This window comes from Podarcis melisellensis, assembly GCF_964234715.1.
Source record: "Podarcis melisellensis genome assembly, chromosome: 3".
Lineage (NCBI taxonomy): Eukaryota > Metazoa > Chordata > Lepidosauria > Squamata > Lacertidae > Podarcis > Podarcis melisellensis.
The window spans coordinates 79,196,395-79,210,864 of NC_138530.1; the positions used below are offsets into that span (position 1 = coordinate 79,196,395).

General features: G+C 43.2%; 1 long non-coding RNA gene across 1 annotated transcript; it reads left to right on the forward strand.

Annotated features, from left to right (window-relative positions):
• Positions 1-203: 203 nt before the first annotated feature.
• LOC309366775 lies at positions 204-2,856 on the forward strand. Its single transcript, XR_014166868.1, has 2 exons — positions 204-345; positions 2,632-2,856. It is a non-coding gene; the product is annotated as an uncharacterized lncRNA (long non-coding RNA).
• Positions 2,857-14,470: the final 11,614 nt, after the last annotated feature.

Genomic DNA, 14,470 nt, shown 5'->3' on the forward strand with positions numbered 1-14,470 from the left:
AGAGCGGTGAAGCAGTTAGAACTTTGCAGTCCTACTGGGATTCCCCCGCCCCTCCTGGTAAGTTTTCAGAATAGGAGGAGCCAGGAAAAAAATTGTTTGCTCACTGTTTCAGTTGTTTTCCTGTTCTCTATAAAATGTGGCTTTCTGTGTGTTAAAAAATGATGATATTCTTCTGACTGTGCTTGGAGGTATTTTCCTTGTTTTCTTTAAACACATTTTTTTCCTGGTTGGGGAAAAGACACTCTGCACGTGCTCAGTGGCAGCTTGTGACTCCGGAAGGATGGAAACAACCAGGCAGAAATCCTTCAGAGCAACTTGCCTGGGGCCTAATTAAACGAGCTAAAGGTGTGTCTATGTGTGTGTATCATTAACCCTGTGCCCAGGTGTAGGTGTCATAGCATATGTTTAGTGGAAGGCTTGGCAAAAGGAAGAGAAAAAAAAGCTTTGCAAAGCAGCAGCCCAGGAAGCCACCTCTGAGCATTGCTAAGCTGCCAGCCTGCCTTGCTCATTCGATAAAATACACCAACATCTGCCTGCTTGTTGTGAGGCAAGGACACAGCAGTGATCTTCGCCAGCATACTCACCTCCAATGGTCTTCCAATGTAATTACCCTTCAAGGCTTACTAAAACAACAGTAGCCACAGGATGTTATTTACAAATGCGTCACTGTCATAAATCTGCTGCTCTGGACTCGACACATTGGACGCTTCCCCCAGACCCTGTCAGCTACCCACCCATATGGAAAAGCCAGAAGCTCATCAGGCACACATGTTTTGTTCTGTGAGTGCCGAGCTGGATGAAAGGCTGTGAATGAATATAAATGAATATACTAAATGTGAGTAACACATTTGGGAAGTGGGGGGGGGGGAGTGAAGAGGGATAATAGCCGAGCCTAAGAGCTAATTTGAAAGAAGAGTCACAAATGCACACCATGTTGAAATGACTCCCCTGCCAGAGAGAAAGTGGGAGTAGGAAGCTGCAACAGGAATTTGTTTTTTAAAATATTTCCACCCATTTAAACGTTGCTTTTTGAGCATTTTGATGGGTGCTAAGTCTTCCTCTCCCCCAGCGATATAGTTGAGTTTATCACAGACTCGCGACCCATTGATCTTTGCCATTCAATAGGCATAGCCTAAATATCTTCAAAGGAAGGTATAAAATAGGCTGAGTCTTTGGAAGGCAGATTTTTTTTTTAAAAAAGGCTTTGGGCTATAAAATATATTAAAGGAAGCACGGACAAAGTCAAATAGAGGTTTAATTTTGTTTCTCTATCAGACCCTGCCTCCCCCACCCCACCCCATGCCATTTCACACTGTGAGTGTGAAAGAAAAAGGATTTCTCTGAACTTTGAGTCCTTACATGGAGAGGTGAGTCTAATTAAACTCTCAGGCTGTGCCTGTATTGGTGGAGAGGCAGGAATCCAGCCATAAAGGTCACCCATGGGTCTGGTTTTTTTATTCTTTTGACATTCTGTAGAATTTTTTAAAATATGGTTTATGCACTTTTGCTTAGATTTATCTATTTGATAATTTAGTTCTGTACAAACATTAGCACTGGATCCTTATACTGACCTCATTCCTGTCTACAAAATAACCAGTAGATTAAAAAGTAGTAGCCATTGTTGTCTCACGCTGCTTTCAAAAGATGCTTGGCTCCACTTCTCATGACCCTCCCGGACCAAGGAGGAGTTTCTTGTTCTGATGGTGAACTGCTGCTAAGATGAATGAAGTCACTTATATATGGGGCAACAGTTTGCAATGCTTTGGGACACTTGAAGGGGCATGCTAAAACCTAATGCACACCGTCACTCGTCCTGCAATGACCTTTGCTAGTGGCTGAGAACCAGTGGAGGAACCAGAAAGACCCAGGTTCAAATTCCCACTTAGCCATAAATCTGGCTAAGATTTTGGCTTCTCTCAAGTTTCTCACTTTTCCAATCTTAAACTCAGATCTTCTATATCAGAAAGTGATTTTTTAAAAATCCTCATGAAGATTCATTAGCACTTTGAAGCAAATTTCTTCCAAGGTACATATTTGTATACCATTTTGCCTAATACACATTTTTACAAAGTACTCTGCCCTAAAATAATGGATATGTTATTTTCATGCAAATATGCATTTTTATGCACACATTTTACCAAAGGAACATGCATATTTGTACACATGACTTTGCTGAAGAGCTCCACCACAAAATTCAGAGAAGCGCAAATTCTGAAGGATGGCTGTGTTTTGGTTCATCTGTTGTTTCAGAAAGTGCAAATTAGGCAGGTTTGCCTTTAAATGCAAACTGAAATGACTTTCTCTGCTGTCCCTGGCCATGAGGCTCACTGTATGACCTTGGGCTAGTCCCTCTTCCTGAGCCCAACAGTCTAATGTCTATCTTAGGGCTGTTGTAAGGTTAATAGTACGCAGAGGGGAAGGAACTGTGTGTGCTGCCTGGTGGAAGGTAAGGTTACAAAAATGAATAAATAGTATTGGCTTGCTCTCAGCACAAACGAGTAATTCCCATAATACCACTGGGGTGGAGCGTGGAGAAAGCGCTTCATCTCAGACACTGCATTCTGGTGAAATTTCCTTTGCTCCTCGTTTGAAGGCACAGGAGCTCTTTTCCTTCATCCGGATACTCTTTAGGTGAGATGGAGAAGCATGGCTGGAGACTATCTAGGAAGAACAACCACCCCCCTTGGAGGCAGTGGATGCTGTTGCCTGAAGACAGAATTAGTTCATCAGACTCCAGCTCCTCAAGCTGAGCAAGGAGGCAGATAGTATATGCTTGCATGATACTGCAGAAAATGAACAGCCCTAATTAAAATGATAGCAGTGTTTTTCTAGACTGCTTAACTTCTGTCAACTTAATTTGTCCTTTAATTTATGCTGCCTTGTCATGGACTTGGTACATTTCTTGCAGTGGGTGAGAGAGGCAGTATTTAATATTGTTGCACACCAGCCCAATCTCTGAGTGGTATGAGATCCCAGCAGTTCCAGACACTTGTCCAGGGTTTGGTTTCCTTGGAATGAGTAACAGCAGAGACTGTGGTGTCTTTATGATATATGGTTTATTCACACACACACACACATATATATAACTCTAGGGGCTCACAGCATTAACACCACCGAAGGTCTTGCATCAAACAGAAATCAAGCCTGGGTCTCACCCTTTGGCTTCTGCCAGCAGCCTGCTTCTTTCTCATTGCCAGCTGGGGTGGTCTGGTCTACTTTTGTCATTAAATGAAGTGCATAGGGGAAGGGACCAAAACAACTCTCTCTCTACACCCCCCCACCACCTAAAGCTCTACTGCTTTAATTTTTTCCCCTCCTCAGCCTGGCTCTTCTCTCAAAAATGAGGTAAGCATGGACTCTTCAAGCAGTAGAGGTTGGTGGCTAATTTCATTCCCATCCCTCTGCACTCTGTTTTAGGGATAAAAGTAGACACCCACCTCCTATTTTATAGCCAACCAGTGAGTGTGTGTTTAGCAAGCAGCTACATGTCTATTTTGGCCCTTGGAAGACCCTGCCAAAATGACCCTTCCTAAAAAGGAAGACTACTAAAAAGGTAGATATATACTGCAGACAAAGTTTGGTACCCCTGCCAGGGCGAGCTACCTTTTCTGCATCACTCCAGAGTGGTTTTGATAGGTTCATTCATTGTATCTGTCCGTCCTTTTCAGAAAACTGTCTTATAAAGGGGATTGTTGGGTTATGAAGAAAGCAAGAAACAGCAGCAAATATACTTATAAAAAAGAAAGTGTGTGGAGATGATCTAGGGAAAGATGTCTGGTTTCCTAGAATGAAGGGATAGAGGTGCCACTCAACAACACATCCAGCGACCAGTTCCCTGCTTCTGCCACCCCCACGAGATGCCTGTAGAGCCTAAACACAGATAATAGGATAATAGATAGCCAGATAATTCCCAGGCCTATGCTGTTCATTGGAAACATTATGTCCAAACAGAATGAATTATGTGTTGCATTTCCCCACTCAGAACTGAGATGGCCCAAGGGCAGCATGACCTGGATTTGCTCTTCTTAGGGGGAGAAAACAATGAAGACTAGTTGCATTTTTGTATAAAGAAAATTATTGACAACTGTACAGATGTTGCTACAAGCAGAGGGAGCAGCTCTGCTCCCCTGCAACAACTTCCCCCTGAAAGAAAGCTATCCTGCACCTAAAATGCCTTCACTAACTCCCAGCAATCAATCTCTCTCTCTCTCTCTCTCTCTCTCTCTCTCTCTCTCTCTCTCTCTCTCTCACACACACACACACACACACACACACACACACTCACACAACCTAGTCCTCTGGCATTCACGCACAGGAATAAATTGTCCACCTATCTCCCAAACTATAATAGAAGCACCAACCTAACCTTCATGGACCATTAACAAGTAATCTCCCTAACAAAGGAAGGTTGGCCAGAGGTTATCACTCAGTTGCCTTCCTACTGGTTCCGTTCTTTACCACAGTTGGTTGCTTTTTTGGCTAGATTGCTATGAGTACATAGTAGGTAACAGAACTCTCATCACTAATGTCTGACCTGGGAAGAATGGTGGTCGAATGAGGGTCTTGGTACGCAGAATGAGACCGATGCAATAATGGTCAATTAGCCTGAACAGGTGCTAGAGAGGGTGGCTGTAGTCTATATGGCCAGCAAGCAAGCGTGCTTTGATTTGTGCTGACACGGCACAGCAATTACAGGAGAACCTGCTGCTCTTCCATCTGTTGTGTCCTGTCCTTTCTTGTGTCCTCAGGCAGCTTCTGGACACAGCCACACAGGTCTCCCCCTTCTGTTTGCATATGCATTTAGCTTTTGGTTCTGTGAATACATATATGCATGTCCCACTGCAGGAAAGTGTGCTTTGAAGAGGCGATTGGGCAATATTTTATTTCATGCCATTAAGAACATAGGAAATTGCCTTATACCAGATCAGACTATTGCCTTGTCTACCCTGACTGGCAGCAACTCCAGCGTTATCAGTGTGCATACTCTGGATGTAAGTACTCGGACCAAGGAGAGAAGGAAGGTATATGGTGCAAAATATATGCAGAGAAAGACCACAATAGGAATGAAGTGAGAGCCTGGCCAACCAACAATTGTGTTGCAGCATTGACAATGGATCTGGGTGATGGTGGAGGAAAGGTCTAGGGTTCTCGCCAAGCAATTTGCTGGAAAGTCTCTTTTTATGTTGTACAGGGTGCTGCTAAAATTTGAGACCCCAAGGTCCGCCGCTTCTCCAGTGGCCAAAGTGACCCTTGCAGTAGGGAGCCAAGATGGAGGAGAACAGCATGTCCCTTGGAGAAACAATGGCTCAGTTGTAAGTGGCTGCAGTCCTTGCATCCTGCCTGAGCTGCCTGGAGTGGAATATGGTGGTCCACTTGCCAAGAGAGCTGTACTCCCTGCTTTGCTAGGTCTCCTGGGCCTCCAAGGAGGGCAAGAAAGCACAAGTGGTACATAGACCAACACTGAAGGGCAGATGCCACAAAGCTTAGCTGGAGGTGTGATGTCTGAAGTCAGGTTGGAAAAAGGAAACATGCTGGGTGGAGTTAAGCACCGTCTCTCTCCATGGGGAACCTGTAGCCATCTAGGTGTTGTGAGACTACAACTCCACTCATCTCTAACCATTTGACCTTGCTGGCTAGAGCTGATGGGAGTTGAGGTCCAGCAACATCTGGAGGGCTATGGGTTGCCCCATCTCTGCCCTGGATTCTGAAGCCAGTTCTGAAGCTCAGAAGGCTTGTTTCCTCACCAGGGGCTGTGTATCCCTCATTCCCTTTGGATACAGAGGTTTGGTGTCTGAGTGCACTCAAAACAGGCATCCACACATGTAAGCTGAGTATCAGAAGAGAAGCTGGATTGTACCCCTTGGGCCTTGTACTGATTAGCAGGTGCCTCTAAATAGCGCAGCTCCCCAGCTTTTGTAGTTTGCATGCTCTCTTCAGGAAGAAGTACGAAGTCTGCTTATTCTGAACAGTTTACTAGGTGATAAATGTAACAGAAAAAATGGTTTCTCACAAAGGTACAGTGGTACCTCGGGTTAAGAACTTAATTCGTTCGGGAGGTCTGTTCTTAACCTGAAACTGTTCTTAACCTGAAGCACCACTTTAGCTAATGGGGCCTCCCGCTGCCGCCATGCTGCCAGAGCACGGTTTCTGTTCTCAGCGTGAAGCAAAGTTCTTAACCCAAGGTAATATTTCTGGGTTAGTGGAGTCTGTAACCTGAAGCGTATGTAACCTGAGGTAACACTGTATAGAAATTTTCTGGTAGGTGTGCTGTAGATAATTAATAAAATGATGCTTTTTTAAAAAAAAAATCAAGCTTTGAAGACATCAGCAACAGAATGAACAAGTTAATGTGGAGCTCACAGAAATAATAGAACTGTAGAATTGGAAGGGATCCTGAGGGTGATCTAGTCCAACCCCCTTCAGTGTGGGACTGCACTGCCATCTCTGGATGGGCTCAAACCACCAACCTTCTGGTTAACAGCCAGACACACTGTGTGTGTTTTTTGCTGCGAATGATCTGTTTTGGCAAGTGAATATGAATGGAAAATGTGTTTTCAGTGTTTTTGCTTTCATTCTTTATTATAAGGAAGAAACATATTTTTCTCTTGGGGTGGACATTAGGAACAAAGCAAGGCTGTTCTTATTACAATGTCCTTTATCAATTCTGCTAAAGCAATTGTGCTGGAACTAGGAAATGCATTTGCACATCGGCAAACACTGTGCTTTGGAGGTCTTTTCATGCTAAGAAGAAAAGAGGGGCTTTTAGAAACAGTGGAAATGTAATATCCAATCTCCGTAATGGTTTCCTAATGTTTGCAAAATGAGAAGGCTGTGTCATCTGAACACTTTAATATAAATAATGAGAAATTGTTCTACATTCTCTGAAATAATCATGGCTGCTGAAGAACATTTGATGTGCATTTGCTGTGTACCGAGAGATTTACACGCAATAATAGATACCTAAAGATTGCATTTTACATTCAATAAGTCCTGAATTCTTGCTACATTTACAGTACATTTCCTTTTCTTCCTAATTTAAGCTACTGTGCATAAACAAAACTTCACTTGTGTACCACCACAGACTGAGAATATTATTTTCATCAACATAGAAACATGGTCTAATCCAATGAAATAGATCAGTACACAGAAACAGCTTTCACATGTACCACTAGTGCAGTTGTACTTTGGAAAGCACATGTGTGCACCATCTAAGCCTCATTGAACTGTTTGATTGTATCCTTGGATGATGATGGGTGATGCACATTTCCCTCTAGGTTGTGTTGTTTGCATGAACCTACTTGTATGTGACTACAGCATCCAGAAAGTGTTACCCAGTTGAGGATAGTTTTGTTTGTATCATCTGTGCCCAGCTGTTGCCAGAGAGAGCAATTCTTCACTAATTTTTAGCAGATGACTATGAGCTTGACTGCACCGCAAAGCAGAGTCCAGATTCTGAGCAACTATTTGAAAGTCCTTTCCATACATTCAAGAGGCACAGTGGTAGGGTGGCTAAGGAGGGCTTCTCTCCTCTTCCGTAATCATCTTATTTTGAAAATGTAAGCTTGTCTATATTCCACAAACAACACAAAAGCTTTTTTAAAATAAGCATGTTAGAGGTGGGTATGGGACGTATAGGATGTGCTATATCGTATATCTCTCTATATTGCTGAAACTTCGAAGTTGTTGCTGTCCTGCCTCAAGTGTAAGGAACAGAGTGAGTCACGAACTGGCAACATTATGATAATTACACAGATGATTGGACTTGGATGCTCTTTGCAATGTTTTTAGACAGGTTAATAAATAAATAAATAAATGGAACATGTTTAGACAAGAACTTTGTTCAGCCATATGGTCTAACACCCGTGGACATCCAGTGCATCATGCAAGTTGAAATTTAACAATCCTAGTAATTAGGCATCTAAATTTAGACAATACATTTGCACGTGTCAGTAATTATTCTTTGTTATCGGCCATGCAGTTTGCTACGTTTCCCACAGAACAACTTGATTTCCTGTTCAAACACTTCTGAAATTTAAAATGCAATTTCCCACTACCACATTATCTGCACACCATCAATTAGAATAGATGATGTAAATGCAGCCAAGTCTTCCTATGAAGAGTTTAAGATCTGTCGTGCTAGATCAAACCAAAGCCTACAAGCCCTTCTCTTGCTGTTGTTTCCCAGCAACTAGAATTCAGAGATAAGCTGTCTCTGATCCTGGCGGTAGCAGATAGTCATCATCATGACTAGTAGCCAATGAGGGCTTCATCCTCCATCAATTTGTCTAATCCCTAAAGCCATCTAAATTGATGCCCCTGCCACATTTTGCGGTAGCAAATTCTGTGCTTTAATTATGCACTGAGTGATGAAGTACCTCCTTTTGTCTGTCCTAAATCTGCCACCATTTGGGTGATTGTGAGTCCCAGTTTTAAGAGAGAGGAAGAAAAATGCCTGGTTCCATTTAGCTTGAAGTGAAGTCCATTCCTTTAGCTCAGTTTATCCCAACACATGCCTGTGTGCATAACAAATTCCTCCTGCCAACAACTTCTCATCCATGTGCCATCAACTTCCTACCCAGCGAACTAAATTTTGCTTCTAGGTCTGTGTGACTACATTCTCGCCCCCATCATTGGTGCCTTCCCAGTGCTATCTACTCACATATTTAGATGGTGTGTAACATCTACTAACTCTGAACTAGACAGACATATTACCATGTGGTCTACACACCCATCAGAAGGCCGTCTCTCTGGGCTTCTAACGATTTTATAACTGATTACTTTGATCTCCTTATCCTAACAGACATATCCTTGGCATGAGATGGCGTAAATTTATCCCCCAAGGAATAGATCCTCTTTGTGGGATAATTTCCTTCTTTTTTGGAACGACAGCCCCTTATCCAAGACCCTCCTTGTCGGTAACAGCAGAAAATCTGTCATGCTGAGAGTGGCACGTCAGTATTTGAAACTGGAAAGGATTCTTCCACAAACCTTTCCGCCTTCCTCAGTTTCTCCAGGTGAATTACCTTGGTCTCAAGGGAATGATCTTGTCCCCTGAGAACCGGGAGTTAATCGCACCTAGCACACACCCATGATTTCTATCCATCAGAGACCTAGCTGTACATGTGACACTCTGTACAATGCTTTGGGTAGCCCTGATGCCCCTGCAGGCTTTCTAACTTCATAACTGTTGAAAATCTTGGACAACTGGGATGAGTAAGATCAAAACCCAAGGATGATTAACTGCCCTGGCCTCCTTGCCCTTTTGATACATTCACACAGATGTTTAACTCACCTGCCAGCTGTTTATCTTGATGCTTTGTCACTGAGATGGAGGTGCTTCATAAGCTAGAGATCCCCTTGTGCTCATTCCCATCATTCTTGCCTAACCTATTCATGCCACTCCAGCCGTGTCAAGAAGTGCCTTTAACGGTTAATTTAGAAGCACTGGGGATTTGCCTCCCCAAAGCACTACCCTGTACTAGCGTGAGGAGGATGGATTCTGATAATAACACTTCATGGAACCTCATTTATAATCTTTCTTGCTTGGGTGATTGAATATTCCATATTATTAATATAATCTTTCCTGTTGCCATTATGAGGCAAAGGATATTGGCAGCTTACTAATGATATTTCCCAGCCTTGAGCAACTTGAATATAATTCCAGACAAGATGGAAGGTCTGTTGGTGGGGGGGACTTTTTTAAATATGGGTTTAGACTGAAGTATAGCCATGTTATAGATGGGGAATATAGGTTTGGAGTGATCCTGGATCCACTGCTCCTAATCTAGAAGCTCAGGGGGCATAGGGGACTAGGAGTGTTGTTTACCAGCTTTGGCTGGTGCACCAGTTGTGACTATTTCTGGCCAAGTTGGAACTTGTTTTAATCATTTGTACCACAGTAATCTCTAGGACAGATCACACTCTATCTGGGGCTGCCCTTAAAAAGCATCCAGATATTTCAGTTATCATGAAGTAACATTTGATACCCCTTTTATTGTGTTGTGGGAGGGGGAATTATTGATTTGCCCTGAGATCTATGGATGGAGGTTAAACAAACAAACAAATTTATTTTATCCTGCCTGATTTACACTGCCCTCCTCAATGTTTCCAGATTCTGTTTAATGACTGGTCCTGTGCATTATAGGTTTCTTTGCCATGCATGGGAATGTCCAAGAATTTGAGGCAGGACCCAAAACATGGATCAAAGAAAGAAGAGAGAGCTTTTGAGCATGAGCAAACTCACAAATGTGTAAGCACAGACCAGATACCACCAGCGTCCTGAACTGGCAGGACAGCAGGGAGAGCAGGGAGGAGGAAGAAGATCCTGGCGAGGGGTGCAGCTGTGACTGGGACCCACTGGGGCAAGCCTGAGATGGGAAAGGAGAGGTTGGGCTTGTGGAAGTACACACAGGATGACCGAGGGATGGGGGTCAGTGTGCAGAAGGGCAGGACCCCTCATCAGAGCCAGAGAGGTCCCCATCTCCACAAACAAGACAAGCTCCAAGGTGCAAGGAGCAGCAGGTGGTACACTCGACAGGCAAGGGCGCACAGCCTAGGTGGGGCTCGTTAGCTCTGGCAGGAAGTGTGAGATTCCTCAGGCTCAGAACAGGTGAGGGTCACCTGCCTCGTCAAGCCCAGATGCTGCAATCAACATGCAAGGTACAAAAGGGAAGCAGAGCTGAGGTGCTGTGTCTGCTCAACTGCCCATGTTGATGGACCTCGGCTTGGACGCCCTAGAACCTTTATGGGACTGTGCTTTGGGTTTGACTCGGGACTGTGTTTACTAACCATTGGACATTGGACTTTGCTTATGTGGAGTGATCCCTGGACTGGGTTTCCTGACTGTTGAACTTTGAATCTGGCATACTGTATATGCCTGCAGGACTTGCTGCCAAATAGGCCGGAGGTGCAGGACAACCAGCCTCAAGTGAGCTTGAAGCCTCTATTGAGCAGGTAAGCCATATGTTTAATAAGTTTGTATGAGTTTCAATTCCTCTTAGTCTTTTCTGTTGTAGTTTTAACTTTCTGTATGTTTCAAATTCTGGTTGTACTCCCCCCCCCCCATGATAACTGGATTGTTTTATCTTTCTTGTAAATCACTGAGGTGTTTTTTTCTCTCCTGCACTCAAGCGGTTTATAAATTTTAGGAAATAAATAAACAAAACCCTGTCCTTGACCCATTTTCTCCCTTCTGTGTTAGAGACAGGCAAAATATTTCCAAGTCCTGCTGACCAAATATTGGTTTATGCCATTTTGGGTCTCTAAAGAGTCTTTGCAAGTGCTGTTGAAAGGAAAGGGCTAAAGCCAGACTGAGAAGCAGATGAGTAACCATAGGAGATGTCAAAGCTCTCTAGTGAAGCAAAGGGCAGCCGCCACGAGACAGCAGGAAGTATCCAGGTGAAAAAGCTTGTTGTCAGGGAATCAAAGTCTGTTTCCTTTCCCCCTCCAACATACCAGCTAGGAACAAAGGACTCTGGGGGAGTGACCAGATCCAGGGTACAGGAGGACAATTAAAGGTGGTGGCGACTTCCATGGCATTAGTTTAAAAGGGAAAATGGATAAAGTGCTTGCTTTTGTTCTTTTTATTAAGTGCTCACATTAAAGGCTGAGGTTTTAAGAATATGTGCGGAGAGGGAGCAACACACTTGCTTTTTGTTATGAAAATATGTGACTATTTTAATGTGATAAGCCTTGGAAGAACTGTACCACTGTGTTGTGTAATAACAGAAAGCACAGAAATTACTAAGAACTGAGAAAACTGCTTTACAATATGTTTTCTTCGAGGATGAAGGAAAGGCAATAATGATGCAACCTTCTGCAAAGCTGGTTGTTTTTTTTTAATGTTCTAAATGTACAGGTTGGACAATGGGTGGGCAATCTGACAAGAGTTCCCCGCCAACTAGGCAGATAATGAATTAAGTGGTTATGGTAAAAAAAATATTAAAAAATGCCACAACAAGAAGTAATGATCAGAAGTGTTATTATTTTGGGTACACAGTGCTGTCTGGGTAATTGCTGTTGGTGTTTACAGTGCTTGAAATCCAATCATGTGCAAAATGTCAGCAAATACCAAAATACCACTTAAAACCACGTAAAAAAAGATTAAAAGTGTACTCTGGGTAGGTTCTTGGCATTATTCTCCCCTCCAAAGATTATAATTTATCTTAACTTGTGACTGAACCTACAGAGTAGGTGAGCTATTATGTTGTTTTCAAAAAAAAAAATCATTCAATATCTCCCGCCCCCTTACAAAAAGAGTTTTTAGTTTATTTCTCTCAAAACCAATAAAGCAAACATTACTTCACAAGCACTCCCTTAACTTCCAACCCATTTGAAGAAACTGGATACTGGCCAACAGATGTTGGCAACACCATAGCAGCAGGGCACCACATATGCCCATCTTTCCTTTCCATTTCCCATCTCTGAAGGGCTCCATCGCCTGTGCTGGAATTTTAGGAATCTGAGTGGGTGAAGCAGTGTGCAGTGAAGAGTCGCTGTGAAGAGGGAGTGGAGGCGGGATTGTTGCAAGTAGAAAATCTGTGGGGGAATGTTCATCCTCCAATAGTGTTTCTTTATTAATTTTTTTTATGTAAATGTGTCCCCAACTTCATAGCCCAGGATGATTCCCAAAGTGGCTTGCCATAAAAAGGATAAAATACTTAAAAGATAGAATAAATGGTAGTAAAACCAATAAATAAATAAATAAGATAAAGTGTTAGCTCCAGTGAATTTCTGAGAAGGATTCAGCCTTCTGTGCACAAACTGAATGAGCAGCTAAGCCTCTCTTGGCAAAGCTGGTGGTCAACCAGGAGTCATTCAGCGGCTCTTAAGCCAGTGGTGGAAGTAGTTAGGAAGAGCTGCTCCTTCAGGTATAGAGCTTCAGGAATTATTAAACCTTTAGGTATGTCCCCACCCCCCACCCCAACACTGCAGGGTAGCTTTCATGGACAATTGCGACAGTGCAACATAAGGTTATGGCATGTCTAAGCCCTTTGAATTTGGCCTCTGTTGAACTGTGACTTTGGTGTGTGTGTGTGTGTGTGTGTGTGTTGGGCTAGACATTTAAATTTAAGAAGAAGAAGAGAAGAGTTTGGATTTGATATCCCGCCTTTCACTCCCCTTCAGGAGTCTCAAAGCGGCTAACATTCTCCTTTCCCTTCCTCCCCCACAACAAACACTCTGTGAGGTGAGTGGGGCTGAGAGACTTCAAAGAAGTGTGACTGGCCCACTTCCCTAAAAATAAGGCAAAAGCATGTATCGAGGTCACTAAGACAAAAACAGTGCCACTACTTGTAAATATTTGCCTCAAGTCCCTCAAAACCCAGTGGATCCTTGAAAGCTGGATGCAAACAACTCCACTGCTTTGTGAGGTGTCAAAAGTGGAAGGTGCTAGTTAGAATCTACAATGGCTTAAATAACTTCTCTATCCTCGGTGTCTGTAGGGCAATGTAAAAAAGAAACAAAGAAAAGTAGTCTCCTTTTTGGTTAGGTAAATCAGAGAGAGGAAATTTTGCATCTGATTATGTCTTAGCACCACAAAGATCCCATTGACCACAAAAGACATTCGAAGGCACAATAAGAATGTTCACATTTGTTTTACTGCCAGGTATATATGGACAGGACTTTTGTTTATTTTTTAAGAAAAAGGGGTGGTGGAACTCGCTGAGCACCCACCTTCTCTTCTTCGCTCCCACCACCATTTTCGTCAACACTGCTGCTGACCTCCACCACCTCTGACACGCAGCCACAAGTGCAGCACCAACACAATCACCATGGCAACTTGATCGTTGTGCCGCACAGCTTCAGGCCTGGTGCCCCCCGCCAGTGCACGGCCCTGACTTAAAGAGCTGCCGGAACACACCAAAGAGGTGCCAGAACTCAGTTCTGGTGAGTTCCATCTGAAGAAAAGCCCTGTGTATGAAGAAGATAGATGGTGCCAGCAATGTCAGCATGTTGTAGTCCACCTTAAGACTTGGGGAAATTCAAGTGTACATATCCATTTCCTCTTATTTATTTCTTGGGAACAAAAGACCAAGGATTTGAAAGGAGGCAATACAATTTGCATAATTATAAAGGAGTGTCAATCGTCCTTTGAATGAGCCCTACTGATGCTTGGCTTAGCATAACCAGTTGATTCAGGGCCGCCAATGCCCTGAATTTCAGCCAATAGTAGTTGCCAGCTATTGTGAGGTTAACTTCGTACCACTGAAGAGTGATGATTTTTGAGGCAGTCATTTCTGAAGTTGCGTGTCAATATAATGCAAGAGCTTCTATAATTTACTATGTCTCAAAGCATGCAGAATAAACAGGGCACCTAAATTAAAGGTTATATCCCACCTCCTGAAGATATATGAGGAACAACATGGGTTTTGGTGAAAATAAACTACAGTAGAAAAGAAACAGGGCTGCATGCAACAAATATAGGGCAGAATGAAAATTAATGCCTTCTTACATCCTCACCTGTGATGCA